A 20,576-nucleotide genomic window follows, 5' to 3' on the forward strand; every position below is an offset into this window, starting at 1 on the left:
AAAATTAGGCAGCATGGTGGTGGTCAAAGGTAGGAGGATATTGGAATGTCAAAGCCATAAGACTCTATCTTAAAAAATAATAAAAGCTAAAGAACTGGGGGTGTGGCTCAAGTGGTAGAGTGTTTGCTTAGCAAGTTGGAGCCCTTGAGTTTAAGCTTCAGTGCCAGAAAAATCAAAACAAAACAAACAAACAAAAATACCTAGGCTATGAGGTGGGGTTTGTGGGTGCCCTTGATTTATGGCTGGTCACTGGGAATGACTAGAAACCTAGGACTCAACATCGGATGCCTGAAATGTGTCAGTCTTGTAGGGCTGAACCATTAACTTGTGAGCTCTGAGGTTATCTCCAGGAGGCTAGCATCAGAATTGAATTGCTTTGTACAACACTCAAACTGGTCTCAGGGAACTGGTTGGTCAGATTTTTAAAAACAGTCAGAAGTAGTGTTATAAAAGTAGCAATACCTGCCTGGTAGCTTTTATTTAAAATCTCAACACTGAAAAGTAGATATCTTGGCATTGAGTCAAATACATAGTACATGTTTGATACATACTTGTTAAATGAGTGAATAATATGTGAGAGAATGAATGATTGAGAAAATTATTTTTTACTTTAACTTTTAAACTGTTCTAGAAAGTAGAAGTTCAGTAACTACAAGTATTCCTACAATAGCAAAAGGAATGTTGTCTGTTCAGTATCTCTTCTCACTTGTTTACCAGAATGACTAACCAGTTTATACCTGAATCCTAAGCGCAGTATGGAATAGTCACACATAACATCAAATCTCATACACTCACCAATAAACTGCTTTATTGGATAGGAAGTTTTTGTCTTTAAAATGGCATAAACCAAGAAAGTCTAGAAGAGGAAGCTTCAGGGTTGGTTCATTTGGTGCTTCAGTAATTTTGTTCAGAACTTACACTCTGTTCAAGTCTCTGTTCTGCCTCTCTCAGCAATGGCTGACCAAGCTGACTGCATCAACTGAAGTATGTCAGGAGAGAAAGCTGCTCTCATGAGAAGAAAGACTATTTTTTTTCTTGAGGCTTTTCTCAGGTGAGAAGTGGTTTTTCAGAAGCCCTGAGGCAGACTACCCTGGTCAGTCAGTATGATGCCAGGAGCCCAGTGCTAATCCAATCTTTAGTAGGAGCAATGGAATAAACCTTTAACAAACCAGTCCACCCCCAAATTGGGGTGAGATTAATTTCCCCTGACCTTGAAGGTACTTTGGAGGGAGACATCTTGACAGAATAATAGTTCTGCTTTGAAGAAGGTAAGTACTGTTTATTACCGTTATCAAATTTAAGAAAGGAAAGCAATTTTTCACAGATCATTTAAATGACCTTGAAAATAATATTACTTTAAAAGCTATGAAATTGTAGATTATCCCCTGAAAGATGTATGCAACCAAGTTACTGGTAAGTTATATAAATGACTGCACTTTGAGATAAAAGAGTAATTAAAATAATTTTTAACACTCCAATGTTACTCTGGTTTAGGATATAATGTGGTTTTTGGATCTCATTGAAGATATTAGCAATTTCTTAGGTAATAGCAAACCTACAACTATACTTATTTGAAGAAAACATCAGAACTTGCAAGCTGATATGTCTTCAGTATCTCCAGTCCAAGCCTCATATTATTAGTCATCATAAAAGACAGGTTTTAATGGATGCTTTAAATCCCTTAAAGACTTTGTATTAAGAAGTCTAAGAGAGTTGTTTGCTGTTGGACAGTGGTAGAAAAATCAGAAATCAATTAGACAATGCAGTGGTTTGCAAAGAGTTGCTTAATATTAATGCATGTTATTTTGTCTCTGTTTCTAAAAGTAGCAAAAGTGGGTGCATATTAATGAACCAGTGGCAACAGGAAGAGAAGTGAATTAAAGTAGTGGGCCAGGCCCCACATGATGTCTACTCACAGTGAGAACCAGGTGGGAGAATGAAAGGTAACGAGAACAAGTCTGCTGCACCAAGCCATGCACCTGAGATCTTCCCTTTAGACTTAGGCATCAGTTGACTGACTATACATTGTATGTGCTACAGGACTTTGCTGGGGTTCTGTTTCCTTATCAAGAAAAGCTTAAGTTTAGGGTTCTGCTTAGGCAACAAATGATCTTATGACTACTAATAGGAATATTATAAAATACTTGGCATTTTTATGTATCATTCAAATTTATCTCAAAAGTAATGATCCAGCTCAAAAACAAATTTTCCAAAATCATTTCATTTTATAGGAACAATTACATAAATTTAAAACTTTATGAAGAAATATGAAGTTATTAAAACTATGCTTTTGAATTAGTTTGGATGGCATGAAAGATATAACACATGATACAAATTTGACAATATCACAAGAATCCCATTATTCAAAAAAACCTAATGGCTGGGTGCCGGTGGCTCACGGCTGTAATCCTAGCTGCTAGGAGTCAGAGATCAGGAGGATCATGGTTTGAAGCCAGCCTGGAGAAATAGTTTTTGAGATCCTATCTGGAAAAAACCCATCACAAAAAAGGGCTTATGGAGTGGCTCAAGGTGTAGGCCCTGAGTTCAAGCCCAGCATTGCAAACAAACAAACAAACAACCCCTTCCAAAAAAACTCAATGGTTTAGAACAAAGATATTCAAAGTAATACCTATTATTAATATGGGGAAATCAATAGGTTGTGAGATCATATTATTTTCTTCTTTACGTTTTTATAAACATTCTAAGTTTTCTATAATAACACATATATTTCACAAATATAACGATAACATTTAGGCAAGTTTTTAAAAATTAGATTCAAGCAAAGCCCAAAGTATGCCTCAAACTAATAAAAAATTGTTAAATTTCACAGACAGTGAATCAAATCATAAAAGCTGCTTATAATAATTTGAAAAAAATTGAGAATTATTTTGAAAAAGTGTTTAATCATAACATATGAGTGATATCAAGGAGTCTGGAATTTACATATGAAATAGAAGATTTATTAAAATTTTTATATGCTTCTTAAGTATATTTTAAAAATGATATCTGAAAAAATATTTTTAAATTTAGAATTAAAAAGCATGTAAGATTGCTCTAATATAAATTGTTTTGGTCAACTTTTCATTTAACAAACTTCTTTTGAGTACTTACTGAGTACCCAAAAATGAAATGGACAGTGGTGATGGTATCTAGTCCCTCAGAAAAGAGACTGCACCACTTTGCAAAGAACGTATAGTATAACAAGAAGATGGAGAAATAGGTACAATTGCATTTGGGGCTGTGATGGAAGTTTTTACTGGGTGCAGGCACAGTACAACAGGGAAATGAATCATAGCTGACAGAAGAAGAGGTCAGGGTTCTTCAAGCAGAGAAAGAAGCAGTAGCACAGTCTTAGAGACAGAATCAGCTTTAGTTGTTCACAGAAATGCATTTAATTTTGTAGGGCTAATGGTAGGATAGGTAGGCCACAGGGTAAGAGATAAACCTAGACTGCTCAGAGAGCCAGTCATCCTGAATTGGGCTTTTCACCCAGGACATGACTCATGGTTTTAAACAATGGAGATTTGAAGTGCATGCTGGGATGGTCGATGGTGAGAAGGTGGAGTGTGGATTTTAATTGGAGCCTGGGTTGGAGGAGGCAGGATTTGGACAGGATCAATAGAAAATTTTTTATTTGTTCAGGTAAGGGAAGATGCACATTCAAAGAAGAGCATAGAACATTTATATTTTATAATTTACTCTGCAGTACTTTTTATTCACTTTACTAGAACTTAATGAAATAAATTCATATGTGCAGCTCATATTACATTAGCAGAAAACTTACTAATTTATATGACAAATATTTTTTCTATACAAAACTCAAGGAATCCATTACCTTCATTCTAATAATCTCAATTAACACATGTTGACGGTGCAACAGACAAAAATACAAAAATATATGCTAGAATCTGATGAAATATCAAATTCATCCTAGTCATAAATTTCTGATCTCTAGACTTCTTTATATTATTAATGTTATTATTTTTGTGTTCCTAGGGTTCAAATCCTGGGCCTCATACACATGCAAAGGAAACACTTTACCACCGAGCTATGTACCCCCAGCATCTGTATTGCTAATATTGAAGAACCCAAAAAACTTCTGTGAGTTAACTTACCGCTATTTACCATACTAGAAATTAAAACAGAGAAATCATAAACATTGAATACCCATGCATTCATAAATGACAATCCTAAATGGATAATGTTAACAAGATAAATTTTAAGTGAGAATAGCTAGATTTCTAAAGAAAACTATTAAATGACATTAGTGGCACAATTTAAAAAATTTGCAAATCTCTAATATCTGGCTTAATGTCTATAGTCTTAAATTTACTTCTGCATTTTTACCTATTATCATTTATATTTGGATGAAAAGTCTGAAGAAAATCTGACCTTACATAAGTAATTGAAACATTTTAATAGCCTTTTTGCTTAATTCTGAATGTTTCTCTTTGATGATCTATCAAAACTAGACAAATTGAATCTAAAATGACATTAACACATTTCCTGTACTCTGGTACACTAAAGCCATCAACCTACCTTACTCTTTAAATGTTTTTATTACCCATGAATGATCATGTGTCATATACATTGCCCATTACTAAAATATTAGCTGACTGAGGCATGCAGAACTTCAAAATGTTGAAACATTTCATTATCTTATCCCTCTCTTAATCTCACCATTAATCACATCAAAAAATCCTTCAAGTTTTGAGAAGCTGCTTAGTTCATGGTGATACAAGTTTTCTAACATTTTAATTTTTTTCTCAAATGGTGAAATTTTGTCATTGACAACAAATATTGTCAGTTTTTTTCTCTTGAAAAAATAGACTTGACTCATTACTCCCAAAAATTTCAAACAATCATAGGGTCTATTGGTATTTTTTCAAGCAATAAGAGTGTTGCATGGAAATGCAACTAGTTCAGATCATAACTCAAGCCATTGTGCAAGGTGCTTTCTCTTGAGACAACCATCATCACTGTACTGTTGGTATGTGGCAGGTAACAATTTATACATTCCATTGCAGCACACAGAATGTTAGAAATGTGTATGCATAAGTTTCTAGATGAAATCAAACTAATTTTTACAGCTTCATCAAAAATTTCTCTTTTTTTGCGGTACTGGGATTTGAACTTGGGACCTATACCTTGAACCACTCCAACAGCCCTTTTTTTTGTGATGGATTTTTTTTCCAGATAGGGTCTTGGAAAGATTTTCCTGGGCTGGATTTGAACTGCAATCCTCATGATCTCTGCCTCCTGAGTAGCTAGAATTACAGGTCTGGGCAACCAGAGCAGGCAAAAAAAATTTCCTTTAGGGAAATTGATTTTACATTTTATTTATTTATTTGTTTGCTTGTTTACATATTTTTTTCTGGCAGTGAATGGCAGAGAAGAATATTACAAACAACTAGACCAGTTTAGAATCACTTCCTTGATATGGATTAAAGGAAGGAGTTTTAGTTGTTTCTGCACCATAAGCACAAATGTCAGCTCAGTGAAAAGCATAAATATTGTTTTTGTACTAATATGAAAATAGCTTTGGGATGATGGACCCCTGAAAGTTCTCAAGGGAACACGGGAGGTCCATGGGCAAGGGTGAAAATACATGTTAAAATCACTTTAAGTATTTTTTAATTTTTGGACTAAATTTTGTAGTCATCAAAGACTCTGAGCGTATTGAGAACACGATTGTGAAAATGTTTTTACCAATTCCATTGAGTGAAGAGATAGTTTGAAGTAAAGAATGTGCAAAAATAGAGGATGAAAAAAAAAGCTCAGGATTGAAAAAGAAATTAGAGTAAAGGGAGAGAAGAGTAAGGCTTAGTCCCAAAGAAGAAACGGATGGGATTCTGTTTGTTATTCCAGAGAGTTTTATGGAAAGCATTTTTCTATTTTGTTTTTCTTCACTTACTGATTTGTATTCAGCTTCTTATCTATGTCCAAACTTGTTTGGAATTCTTCAAAAGAGACTTTTACCTTCAACCATGCAGTTGATCTATAATCTCAAAATGCTCAAAATATTGGTGTGCAATCTTCCAGATTCCTCAAATCACCTGAAACCTGAAACACTCAGGCCCAGGCGGCACTGAAATTACGGTATTGTTCTAGACTTGAAACCAGTCTGTTGTCTCTTTGGTTTTGTACCAACGTACTGATTTACATAGCCCAAAATACCACTGGCCTTTTTTAATGGCATATCACATTCCAGGGGAATATCAAAACTGCTGCCTGGTAGCATTTGTCAAGTCTCAAAGTAACACTTTCCAGGATTTTAAAATCCACTGAATTTCTTAGACTGAAATATTTATGTGATAGAATTCTCTTAGATTTCCCTCCTGCATGAATATATAACTGGAAACCCTGAGCTCCGGTTACTTTTTTTCCATTCACTTTTGTTTAGTATTTAAATAATAAACATTTGTTTGAAGTAATCCAGATAGTGTTATCTGAGATATGACATGCATAATCTATTCCTCTTCACACAGATTACCACCAACTCCTGTGACCTAAATTATTTCACATCTTCAAATGCAACACACCTACATATTACCTTCATTGCACCACCCTAACACTTCTGGCCCAAACATACCAACTACTCATTTACACTTGTCATCCTTGCATCCTTGCATTTGATAGTTTCAAAGCTTGATTTTGCTAAGTTAATCAGTTTGGTTCTAAGTAATTTTAAAATCTGTGCACATACTGTGTCAGTATTTGCAGGCTCTCTTTGTTTGCTTTTGTGTTTGTTTGTTTTAGTGTTCTCAGGCTGAAGGGAGAAATTAGGTTACCATATAACACAATTTCCACAGAATATCACCTACTTGATATTTCAAATCTGATTTTTTATTAGCCCCCTTCCTAAAACTTTTCTATTGTTACAAAATTTTCAAAATTGTACAGTTATTACTGAAGGTCTACAGCCTAATTTAATAAATGTTCTAGAAGATAAAATATTCAAATATTTGACCCTTATATTAACTTTTTACTGAGTTTACTATTTTGACTAGTGATATATGAATATCTTTGTACAAATCAATTTGCCCAATTCTATTTGAAAAATAATGTACACCAACTCTTTTTATTTTTATTTTTTGTGATGCTGAGAATCTAACCTAGGGTCTCAAACATTCAAGGCAAGCCCATTACTACAAACCTATATACACAACATCTATTCTGATTTTTAAGGAAGCATATACTTAGTTTGGAAGTACTTTTTTTGCAAGAAAAAACTGAAGAATTTGAAAAACTAGAAAAAATAATAGTGATAATTTTGTTATATGAAATCCCAAGTTATTTTATCTTTTTACCATTCATATTTTATGACTTGTGTAATGGTAATGAATATGCACTACTTTTATTATAAGAAAAAATAAGATGTGATATTTTTAAAAATAGAATTTTTTTTTTGGTACTGGAGTTTGAACTCAGGGTATCACATTGATAGGCAGGTGCTCTACAACATGAGTCATTCGGTCAGCCTTTAAAAAAGGAATTTATAAAGGAAAATTTTGAAGCATAATCTCATAAATCAAAGATAATTATAATATTCTTTTCCATCTTTTTCATGTTAAAAACACATGTTTCCATGATACCTTTTTATGAGTAATTTTGCATAGAAGTTAATATTTTGAGTAATTTTGCATAGATTAAATATTCTTCTAAACCTTACATTTAATGGCACTGTAATATCTCATTGTTTGCATATATTGTGGTTTATTTATCCATCCATCTAACATTGTATATTTAGACTACTTTCAGGTTTATTTGGGAAATGTTTTGTTGGGTCTGTCAAAGGGTCTACCTTATCCTAAATTAAAAGGATCGGACTTATAACCCAAAAATGACCAACCAGATGCTCACTTCCTAGATTTTTTTTTTAGTGTCAAACAAATATAAGAAACACACATATTAACAAAATCATCCTGCAAGCAGTTGACTAGTTCATCCTAGGAGCCAACAGCACTTAACAGAAATTGCCACAAAGTCAGACATCTGGGCTACCTGTTCTCACAGCTTTCCCTGTTCCTGTCATTTTCTGTTCTAGATGTTAAACTCTGAACTGTAATATCTTTCCAAAATGTTACTCTAAAATTAAGTTTCAGTTGTTTATGGAAACATTTGAAACTAGGTATTTTATTTACAAATTCTCTGTGAATTCTTCATTTTTGTATCTATTTTATTCTTTTTGTTATTAAAACAAATAACTAATTCTTATAGATGATGGATATAAACATGAAATTATTAGACACATCAATGGACTTCTGTTCACTTTGTTATTCATCATGCTTCCTTAAATATAGTGCTAATTAATTGCCTTATTGGAATATTAACACATACCCAGATGACTCCTATGTCCAATGGGAGGAAGCTATGAATAGTGAAGATCCATCATTAATATAAAAACATTAACATTTTATCAACAACAAAAATGACATCAATTCAATCTTCCTTGCTTGTTATTTTAGTAGTCATAAAGATAGTCAAAGACAACCATTATAAGTTGAATTACACCTCCCTCAATTTGTTTGTTGAAACCCAAACCTCAGTCTCTTTGAATTTGTCTATAGTTGGTGCCAGGACTGATAAACAGGTAATTAAATTACATGAGGTTTTAAGGATATGTCCCTAGGACACTAGGAGGAAATATGGATGCAAAAAGAGACATCAGGGATGTAGGTACACTGAAAAAGAATATGTGAGGACATAGTGAGAAGATGACATCAGAAAGCCAAGGAGAGAGGCCTGCTTCAGAAAGAACTATAGCTGTCAACACTTTGATCTTATATTTTGAGCCTCCAAAACTGTGGGAAATACATTTCTGTTATTTAAGCCGCCCAGTCTGCAGTATTTTGTGATGGCAGACCAAGGTGACTGATACCCAACCCTATCTGACTGGCAGTCCTCTATCTGTAGTTCAACAGGTTCCCCCAATAGTATTTCTGTAACAAAACCAGACTACCACCATGTTATAAAGTACATGAATAATATTTGTATATGTTCAGTAGAATATGTGCAATGCATTAGAGAGTTTTCTTAGAAAGAACTAATAACCTTTTCCCAGAAATAGTAGCTCATTAAAAGAGCTGCAAATCATTATCACCTTGAGTTTCTCAAAGTGTCACAAATTAATATGCTTTTAATGAGAGGAAAATTTTTGACATGAACAAGTCAAAAAGTGTTTAGCAATTATAAGGGAATATGGATCATTTTCCTCAAATTTTAAAATTATGTGGATTCTCAAGAATGGAGAAACTCTATGACCTTTTAAAAAAGATGTATCCCTAGCACTCTGTGTAAAATAATTGACATAGATGCATGCTAACAAGATTAATAATAGAGTTTAACCTGGATGGGGTGGAGGGGTTGGAGAAAGAATACTCTTCAACAGATGGTTCTGGACCACTAGATACCAACAAGCAAAAGGATGAAGCTTCACCCATACCTCAGATACCTCAGATTATATGTAAAAAGTTGACTCAAAATGGACCATAAACTTAAATGTAAGAACCATAACTATAGAACTTGTAGGAAAAAAAGGAATAATTTTATGGCAATAGTTTCTTATATATGATACCAAAAGCACAAATCACAAAAAAATCTGAAAGCCAAAGATTGTAGATTCTTCATCAAGGTCAGAGACAAGGTTGCAGATAGGGCATCAAAGAAGTATGAGAGAGTAAGGACTTTTGATCACTTACAGGAGTAAATTAAAAAGCCAGGTCTATTCTTCTAAATGAGAAATTCACATTTCCTAGGGAGCTTTACAAATTTTTTGTTTGAACTCAGGGCTTTGCACTTGCTAGGCAGGAATCTAGCATTTGAGCCATACCTCCAGCCCTACAAATTAAGCAAACAAACAAGTAAGAAACAACCCTTTTGTGACTATGACTGGTTTAAGTTTTTAAGCCTAGTAACTTGTCAGCATTAAATACAAAGCTTAAATTTACTTGACTTAGCTCTTTGAATTTTCTTTTTTAAATAAAGACCAGAAACAATTTAGAGCTCCACAGTCCTGGGTGGCTACCTTGATGGTCCCATTTCCTTCCATTCTTTTGCTTTCAGGATCACTCACAAAGCAGGTGCCATACCTCATATCAGTGACATCCTGTCTGTTGGGACTTCTGAGCTTTTTCTCTTCCTTTTGCTTCAAATATTCTTCCTTCTTTACACATAGTTCATTTCATTCCTTGCCTATTAAGGTTTCTACTTTAAAAACCGTATCTCTACCTCTTTTCTTTCTGTATGCCCCTCTCATCCTATCTCTTTATCATGTGCTATTTTTCTATAATTATATAAATTATAAATAATCTATATTTACTGATATTTCTTTGCACACTGATTTGCTTTTTCTCTAATTCCATCCCTAGACTGAAAGTACCATCTGGGTGGGAATTTGCTTCATTCTCCATTTTCTGGCACCTAGAATAGGATAGGAACTCTTCTACAAAAAAGGAGGCCACAATTATTTTCAATGTAAGAATGAAGAAGATTGGGGAGGGTCATTCTAAATGAATATACTTTTTAAATTTTGCCATGTAAGAAAGGAGATGAATTATAGTTGGTATGGAGATTGCACACAAGCCTAGTCTCCCTAGCTGGGCTAACCCAGAGCTACCATCACGCAGGTGACAAAGACAGTTCAAGAGTACAGCACTGTAGCTGACCTGCCTGGGTTCAGCTTGGTGCTCTGCCACTTATCCAACTGTGTAACAATGAGCCAGTTAACATAGTCTCACTGTGCCATGATTTTCTTATCTGTCAAATTAATAATATTACATGTTAAGATATTAGGATTCATTAAGATTATACATGAAAAGTATATGTGAGAAAAGTAGCTGGCACCTATTTATTAAACTAAAAGAATTAGTAAATAAGAGTGTAGGAGCATAGGCAAAAGAAAAAAGTTGAAAAAGTATAATTTTGGGAAATTTGGACTTTTTTCCTTACCACAGTTGAGAATAAATGTCTTCACCATATCTATCATAAACCAGTGAAATCCAAACATACTTAATTGACTAATAAGAATTTCGAAGGGAAGTGATTACTTCATTGGGCCTCTTGGAACCTCAGGGTGAGAAATAAAGTCTCTTCTGGTTTGTGTGTGTGTGTGTGTTTTCTCTCTTTTGCTCCCCTTCCTTCTCTGTAGTTTTTCTTGGTAAGTTTAAAGAAGAAGGGGCAGGTTCAGCCACTCCAACTCTGGAGGAGGAAAACTGTACCTTGCATAGGTCCCCAGGCTAAATTTTGGAGGTATGTTTGCATGCCACGCTCTCAGCAACATAATGCCCTGGCCACGTCATGTCCTGGTGGTAACAACAAAACAAGTTTGGATTTCCTTTTCTTGCCAGCAGTACTCCAAAAAAGGTGTTCACTTTCCCTCTCTGAATCTGTAGAGGGCTGACTTTGCCCTCTACACGAGGGACTTGAATGTTTCTTACTATAGCCTCTGGATTCCCAAGATTTCATTCCTTATGTTGTGGTGACAGAGTTTCCTTTGGGTCTCTAGCCGTCCACTTGCCCCTGGTTCCTCTGGTTGGGAAGGCAGGATCTGGCTGATATCCCCAGTGCCTTCTTGGATACTGTATAATTAATTAGGCTTCCAATTGCACCTTCCCAACCCCCATAGATGGAGAAACCCCCTCTGCCATGTCTTAAAGGAAAATCACCATAATAAATGAGTTTCCAAGTAGCAAATTCCAGCAAAAGGGGGCCATGTAAATGGAGACTGTTAGTATTGGCAGCAAAATCCAGTGTGTTATTTTTACAAGTTTGAGCACTCGGGATGTATTGGCCTCCTAAATAGATATATGGAAAAACAGACAAACAATGTGATGGAAAAATGGGAAAAAAGCCACAAAAATAAGTTGCAGTGAGTTTAATGAAAACTAACTCCACTGTCAAGTTCATGTGATATAACCAGCCACTGTGCTCTGTTCTAGCGGTTTATAATGTTACCTCACCCTCTCCACGAAATTGTTTTCCCGTAAATCTCTGTGGCCTCCATTCCTGTCCACACATTATGTTCCTAAAATAGACACCATCTAAAAAAATCTCTTCAAGGAGCTTTGTGGAGGAAGGCCTAAATTGCAACACTCTTCCTAAGAAGAGAGATGCAATGCTTAATCGCAATTATGAAAGCAACAACCACAAAGGGGAGTTTTAAAGGAGCTTTTCACCACAGTTATTCTGCTTCTGCAATGCACTGTTGAGGGAAAGAAAAGTGTCAGACGTTTGCCTGGTGAAACGTGCAGAAGCTTAAGTTGCATCACCCTGGCATGCCATGTATTGCAGCAAAAAGGGCAGGTAGGCGATCCCCTTCTCCAGGCAGGAGGAACCAAAGCAGGAATCACCAACCTCAGCCTGGAATTTTCCTATTTCTGTTTGGCACCATCCTCTTGGGAAGATTTAAAGTGTTTTCTGGAGAAATACGCTTTGCTACTACAATAGCGCACTAGAAATACCATGTGAACCTGCAAATCCATAGACGAGAAACCACATTTTATAGGTGTGATAGCAACAGCATTTGGCAATTTTCAAGTTTGCTACTGTACCTCAGAAATATTTAGTCACATGCACATATGAACAGAAACATACCCAGCTGTGACTTAAATTAGTGCATTAGACACAGAAGAGAGCAACTGCACACCGCTTTGTTTGACTGATTTGTTAAAAGAAGTGATAATAACTGCAACGTAAATGTGATGGGGAAGGGGTGTCTTTAAACACATACCTCAAACAGGTAGGACAGAAAGAATCCATGATAACAAAGATGTTTGAAAAAGACTCATGTAAACCCAGGAAGATTTCTTCTGCTGTTTAAAAAGTAAGACCATTCACACTGAGAACCAAGAAACATCTGCAGTATCATTGTTGATTATGACCTCTGTCTAATTAAAAGTAAGCCAGTATTTCCTGTTTGATACTGCATGGAACAAGGGACTCTTTTACCACTTCCCTCAAGTTCCTTTGAAAGTGTGATTCAATAGGAGTTAGGAAGGAAAATCATTGTCCCCTCCCTGCCCAAAGCAGGAGCGAGCATTTCTTCTCAACAGCCTAGACTCTGCCTGAGGAGGCTGACTACCTCTGCAATGCCAGGCTCCGGCAGCAGTCCGGCTGCCTTCTTCCTTCCTGTGGAGTTAAAACTGAGATCTAATTTTTGTTCCATCTTTGGGAACAATATGACCTCTATTCACAGCCAGCTCGTCCAGTTGCAAAGCACCAGTGACTGAGGGGGCTTCAGAAAGAGTCCTGAATAGGATGAAGACAAGGAAGGCAAGAACTGGCCAAATTCCAAGTTATTTCAGGCCAAAGCATCTCATCTTGTGTCAAAATGCCGAACTGCAAAACAAACCTGATTTCAGTTCGTGGAAGACTGAGACAGGAGGGGGGAGGAGGGGAAAGGGGGCTGGGAGGAGAAGGGGAAGAGAAGAGAGGGAGAAGGGGGACAGTTGGTCCGAATTCACATACAGAAATGGACTTCCTATTCTGCCCAAACTGAATTTCCATGGACCCCCCTCTTGCCCCCAAAGGAATAGCAGTAATGAATATGCCTAAGATCACAATGAAACAATTAGATAGCTTACCTGATAAAAAGGAAAATTACCCATCTGCATTGAGGAACAGCATCTCCCAAAGACAAGACGTGCACAGGGTGCCTTCAGTTGCAATTATTCAGATTCCTTTTTGCCAAAGGTGGCCAAGTATTTACAAGGGCTGCAGTCTCACAGGGCAGAACATACACACACAAACACACACGCACGCACACATACACACATGCATGGAAGACCTCTGCAGTATCCTCTCGGCTTCATCCTCGCCTCACTCTATGGTACCTAATACAAATCAGCAAATAGCTTGTTTAAAAAAAAAAAAAAAAAATCCGAATGGCACCTTACATTACATTGCCATCTAGTGGCCAAGTATTAAATATAGTCTCACAATCTGGATTTCTGTGGTCTTTCTCTTTGCCTCTTTCTTTCCTTTCTTCCCTTTGGCTCTATTGCTTTCTCTTGATTCTCTTCCATTCTCCATTGCTCTATCTACAACACAGCTAATGACTCAAAGGTGAAGAGTTTAAACAGCAGAAAACATGCAAACAATTGGAAGCTGAACAGCACATTGCTCAATGATCAGTGGGTCATTGATGAAATTAAAGAGGAAATTCAAAGATTCCTGGAAATTAATAAAAATGAAAACACGACCTACTAGAACCTATGGGACATAGAAAAGGCAGTCCTAAGAGGAAAGTTTATAGCCATGAGTACGTATATTAAAAGGACAAAAAGATCTCAAATCAATAATCTAATGCTACATCTCAAGCTCCTAGAAAAACAAGAACAACCAAAACCCAAATTAAGCAGAAGGAGAGAAATAATAAAAATAAGGGCTGAAATTAATGAAATAGAAACAAACAAACAAACAAAAAAAGCATACAAACAATCAATGAAACAAAAAGCTAGTTCTTTGAAAAAGTAAACAAGATTGAAGACCCCTGGCAAACCTAACTAAAATGGGGAGAGAAAAAACCCAAATCAGTAAAATCAGAAACATAAAAGGGGAGATAAAAACAAACACCATGGAAATCCAGGGAATGATCAGAGACTACTTTGAGAATGTATATTCCAATAAATTTGAAAATCTTGAAGAAATGAACAAATTTCTAGATACTTATCACCATCCAAAAATGAACCAAGAGGATATTCATCACCTGAATAGATCTATAACACAAAATGAAATTGCACAGCAATGAAGAGTCTCCAAAAAAAGAAAAGTCCAGGACCTGATGGATTCTCAGCTGAATTCTATCAGACCTTTAAAGAAGAACTAAAACCAATTATCCTTAAACTTTTCCAAGAAATAGAAAGGGAAGGAACTCTGCCTAACTCATTTTATGAAGCCAGTATTACACTCATCCCAAAACCAGACAAAGACACCTCCACAAGGAGAATACAGGCCAATGTCCTTAATGAATATCAACGCAAAAATCCTCAATAAAATAATGGCAAACCAAATCCAACAACATATCAAAAAGATCATTCATCACAACCAAGTCCACTTCATCCAGGGATGCAGGGGTGGTTCAACATATGCAAATCTATAAATGTAATACATCACATCAATAGAAGCAAAGACAAAATCCACTTGATCATCTCCATAGATGCAGAAAAAGCCTTTGATAAGATCCAACACTTCATGATAAAAGCTCTAAGAAATCTAGGAATAGAAGGAATGTACCTCAACATTGAAGGCTATATATGACAAACCTACAGTCAACATCATACTTAATGGGAAAAAACTGAAACCATTTCCCCTAAAGTCAGGAACCAGACAAGGATGCCCACTATCCCCACTCCTACTCAACATAGTCCTGGAATTCCCAGCCAGAGCAATTAGGCAAGAAGAAGAAATAAAAGGAATGCAAATAGGTAAAGAAACTGTCAAAAAAATCCCTATTTGCAGATGATATGATCCTATACCTTAAAGACCCAAAAAACTCTACCCCAAAACTCCTAGACACCATAAATAGCTACAGCAAGGTGGCAGGACACAAAATCAATTTGCAAAAATCATTAGATTTTCTATACACCAACAATGAACAAATTGAGAAAGCATATATGGAAACAATTCCATTTACAATAGCCTCAAGAAAAATCAAATACCTAGGAGTAGACTTAACAAAGAATGTGAATGACCTCTACAAGGAGAACTACAAACCCCTGAAGAAAGAGATCAAGGAAGACTACAGAAGGTGGAAAGATCTCCCATGCTCATGGATTGGTAGAACCAACATAGTAAAAATGGTTATACTACCAAAAGCAATCTATATGTTTAATGAAATTCCCATCAAAATTCCAATGACATTCATCATGGAGATTGAAAAATCTACCCTAAAGTTTATTTGGAAACACAAGAGACCACGAATAGCCAAGGCAATACTCAGCAAAAAGAACAATGTTGGAGGTATCACAATACCTGACTTCAAACTACATTACAAAGCAATAGCAATAAAAACAGCAGGGTATTGGCACAAAAACAAGACACAAAGACCAGTGGAACAGAATAGGGAACCCAGATGTGAATCCACACAGCTATGCCCAAAGGTGCCAAAAACATATGATGGAGAAAAGACAGCCTCTTCAACAAATGTTGCTAGGAAAAGTGGTTATCTGCCTGCAAAAAAACTGAAACTTGATCCATGTTTATCACCCTGTACTAGTGTCAACTAAAAATGGATCAAGGACTTTAATATAAGACCCAAAAACTCTGAAGTCAATACAGGAAAGAGCAGGGAATACTCTGGAAGCAATAGATTTTCTCAGTAGAACCCCAGGAGCTCATCAACTATGAGAAAGGATGGACAAATGGGACTAGGTAAAATTTAAAAACTTCTGCACAACAAAAGAAATGATCTCTAAACTGAAGAAACCACCACAGAGTGGGAGAAAATATTTGCCAGCTATACATCAGACAAAGGACTGATAACCAGAATGTAAAGGGAGCTCAAAAAACTAAACTCTTCCAAAATCAATGAACCAATAAAGAAATGGGCAACTGAACTAAACAGGACTTTTTCAAAAGAAGAAATTCAAGTGGCCAAAAAACTCATGAAAAAATGTTTGCCATCTCTGGCCATAAAAAAAATGAAAATCAAAACCACACTAAGACTCCACCTCACCCCTGTTAGAATAGCTATGATCAAAAACATCACTGACAACAGGTATTGGTGAGGATGTGGGGAAAAAGGAACCCTCATAGACTGCTGGTGGGAATGCAAGCTAGTGAAACCACTCTGGAAAGCAATATGGAGGCTTCTTAAGAAACTAACCATAGATCTGCCATATGATCCAGCAATCCCACTCCTAGGGATATACCCAAAGGTATGCAACTCAGGTTACTCCAGAGGCACCTGCACACCTATGTTTATTGTAGTACTCACAATACCCAAACAGCTAAGCTGTTATGAAAACAGCTAAAAAGCCCCACTACTGATGAACGGATTAAGAAAATGTGGTATTTATACATAATGGAATTTTACTCAGCCATGAAGAAGAACGAAATCTTATCATTTGCAAGTAAATGGATGGAACTGGAGAACATCATCTGAGAGAGGTTAGCTAGGTCAGAAGACCAAAAATCATATGTTCTCCCTCATATGTGGACTTTAGATGTAGGGCAAAGCAGTAATGTTGTTGGACTTGGGTCACATGCTAAGGGGGGAGCACATACAGGAGGAATGCGGATAGGTAGGAAACCCAAAACTTGAAGATGTCCCCACTGCAGAGGAGCTAATACAATAACCTTAAAATGATAGAGGTCAATGTGGGAAGGTGACTGGGAAGTAGTGAAGAGGTCAGGTAGAGATGGATCAATTCAGGTTGTAATACACTTGTGCATGGAAGCAATGCTAGGAATCTCTCTGTATAGCTATCCTTATCTTAACTAGCAGAAACACTTTGTCTTTCTTATTGCTTATGTCTTCTCTTACAAAATTGGAGAAAAGGGTAGACCAGGTTCTGCCTGGAAGCGAGGGGGGTGGGAGAGGACGGGGACAGGAGGCAGGGGGAGAAATGGCCCAAACAAGGTATGCACATATGAATAAATGAATAAAGAAAAAAAATTTTAATTAAAAAAAGGTGAAAGAGATTAAAACTAAATAAAAAAATCAGTGGTATTTTTGATTGCAAACATTACTTTATTGTTATTATAAATTGTTAACCTTTACAAATTATAAAATTCATAAATACAATTTATTTGTATTTTTATTCCACCAGGTGAAAACTGAGTGGCCTTTTATTACAGATTTATAACTTTATCTTACAAATCTATTTGAAATTTTCATTTTTTGTATTGTTTTAATAACATTTTCTATATAATAATGGACAGCTCAGACTGAGCAGATATGTGTTTTACTTAATTCAACACTAATGAGTATGTGTTTTTTTGGCAGTACTGAGGCTTTTGAATTCAGAGCATGTGCTTTTAAGTAAGTCACTGAAAACCTCAATGAAAACTTATATTTTTCGCATATTTAGCTGTAGATGTTAAGTAAGATTATCTTCCATTATAACTTTCTATGGTTTTGCTTTTATTCCAGTATTTCTCCGCATCTTGTGAACATGACCTATAGTTTAATTGTAATAACCTGTTTTAGTAAACATATATTTTTAATTCAGTTAACCACTATTTATTGGTAGAATTATGAAGACATATATGTCAGGTTTTTCTAATGCAGTGAAGATTCTGTGCTAAACTATTTATGTCCCCAGGAACTGCGAGTAGTGCTTTGCTATGTTATATTATAGTTTAAAACTGGCTTGGGCCTGGTGGCTCATGCCTGTAATCCCAGCTCCTAGGTAGGCAGAGGTAAGGGTCACAAGTTCAAGGCTAGGCGGGGCAAAAATATTGAGACCATATGTCAAAAATAAAATAAAATAAAAAGAGCTAGGGGCAAAAGGCATGTGGTAGAGCCCTTGCTTAGCAACCATGAGGCCCTGGAATCAATCTCCAGTACCTCAAAAAAACAACAAACCCCAAAAAACTGAATCAGTCTTTAACATTTGGTCATACATAATTCACAATTCACAGCTGTCTGTTCGTTAGTCATCTGCAGTGAGTACTTCATCCTGGCTGTTTTCCCTTTGCCACCTAACACTTACAGTTGATCACTGTCACTGCATGTGCTTTACCATTTACTAAACAGCATCACCTTCAATGTTCAATTTTTCTATTCCTTACTATAGGACATGAGACGCATGCTATTAATGTTATTATAGTTATTCCCATTATGCATTTGAGAATATCAAGGCTTTCTGAGCCACATAGCATGCAAACCAATGAAACTAAGGGCCATGGTCCTTAAATTCATTGTTCTTTACAACATACCTGAAAGTCTATCTTTCTCTCTGTGTTGTAGAGTCATAGGATTGTAATTTTTATTTCTATGTCTGCCAAGCTTTACTAATCTTTAATTATAGACTTGTGGGCTATCTTATGCATCCATTTTCTCATCTGTAAAAGTAAGATATTGGCTAAGAGAACTTCCTATTCCAGCTCAAACCTTTATAGTTTCACAAAAACCAATCAGTGTAGCATGCACAGACTAATTTGAAGTTATTTTGTGTTTGGAAAGTTGCTCACTCTCTGATAATCTTAGGGCAAGATTGAAAGAAGCAGGAGAGACAGGTGACCAATATTTGGTAAATACTACCAGATTACAGATGAAGAAAATATTTGAATAGGTAATGTTTGTCATTTTTTAAATTACAATACTAACATATTCAAAGTACTTAGAGTTTATATATATAGGCATTTAAAAAGAGCATCCCTGAAAACATATTTTAGTATCTTCTATTTGCATATTACAGAGGTCAATTTTTCCCTGTGCTTGTTTGGTTATTAATTTTTTTGGCAGTCCTGGGGTTTGACCTCAGGGCCTATGCTTGCTTAAGCAAGCACTCTACCACTTGACCCTCACACCTCCAACCCTTTTTGCTTTTAGTCATTTTTCAGATAGGGTCTCACTAACTTCTTGCTTGGCTGGTCTCAAAATACAATCCTCCTATTTCTACCTCCCAAGTAGCTGGTATTATAGGTATGAGTTACCACATTGGCTTCACTCTGCTGTTGATGGTTTTACCAACAACTCTTATTCCTGATGAGTGAACCTGACCCCTTGCCTATGGAGAACTAGAAAAGGGCCTAGCTGACCAAGTTAAAAGAAGCACTACATGTGACTCTGGCAGCTGTGGGGTCAGCCTTCCTTCACCTTGTAGATTTAGGACCACATAGGCCAGGGTGCCCAGAGAAAAAAGTTATAGGAATATAGAGAAAGAAGTGGTGACAAGGCAATAGCTAGAAAACCAGGGTTCCTTATGACTTTCCCATTTCCTGGTCTAGTACCACGGAAGATCCAATGGGTTTCCAGATTTGGGGATCCTCAATAGACCCAAATTAAGTTCATTTTTGCTTTACTGAACTTGGTTCCTGTTACTTTGTGGAGCTGTAACCAGTGCACTCACTGCAAGGAAGTTGTGAGTACTGCAGCTATTAAGCAAGTGTTGTTCATATTCCGGGCATCTGACACAACACTTTTCTACTTCTTCAAGCACCCGCTACATGCCAACACTTTTCCAGGTACTTAAGTCACATCAGAGAACAAACCAGATAAAAAACTTCCCTTTATGATATTTCCATTGGCACATCAGCCAAATGGGAAGGGTCTTTGTTTGCAATGTGTGCACCACCCTTGCTTCCACCTTCACATCTTTTTTTTGTTCGTGACCTCCGTGTCTCCACAGACTGTTTCACCCATCTACGTGGCAAATTCTACCAACACTTTAAATGACTGGGTCAGATTTCCTTTCTTCTCTAATGTCTTTTCTGTTTTCTCAATAGGTAGAATCTTTCTTCGTTTATTATGGAACAATTTTATGTTTTCTTTTATGAAAGAAAACATTGAGCATAAGAGGATGAATGACTGCTACCTATGCAGATTCTCAAAGAAAGCCAACATCCCACCCATCACGAGTCCTTTTAATAAATAGCCCATTATTCTCTACACAGATATGCCACTCATC

General features: G+C 36.2%; 1 protein-coding gene across 4 annotated transcripts in view; it reads right to left on the reverse strand.

The window, feature by feature from the left end:
* Positions 1–13,848, reverse strand: part of LOC109681943 (sodium channel protein type 1 subunit alpha) — a 138,166-nt gene extending 124,318 nt beyond the window's left edge. For all 4 annotated transcript variants that reach the window (XM_074071011.1, XM_074071009.1, XM_074071010.1 and 1 more), the window contains exon 1: positions 13,584–13,848. The gene's annotated coding sequence lies outside the window, so the exon portion shown is untranslated. The remainder of the gene's footprint in view (positions 1–13,583) is intronic.
* Positions 13,849–20,576: the final 6,728 nt, after the last annotated feature.

The sequence above is a fragment of the Castor canadensis genome, chromosome 4 (genome assembly GCF_047511655.1).
Source record: "Castor canadensis chromosome 4, mCasCan1.hap1v2, whole genome shotgun sequence".
Taxonomy (NCBI): Eukaryota; Metazoa; Chordata; class Mammalia; order Rodentia; family Castoridae; genus Castor; species Castor canadensis.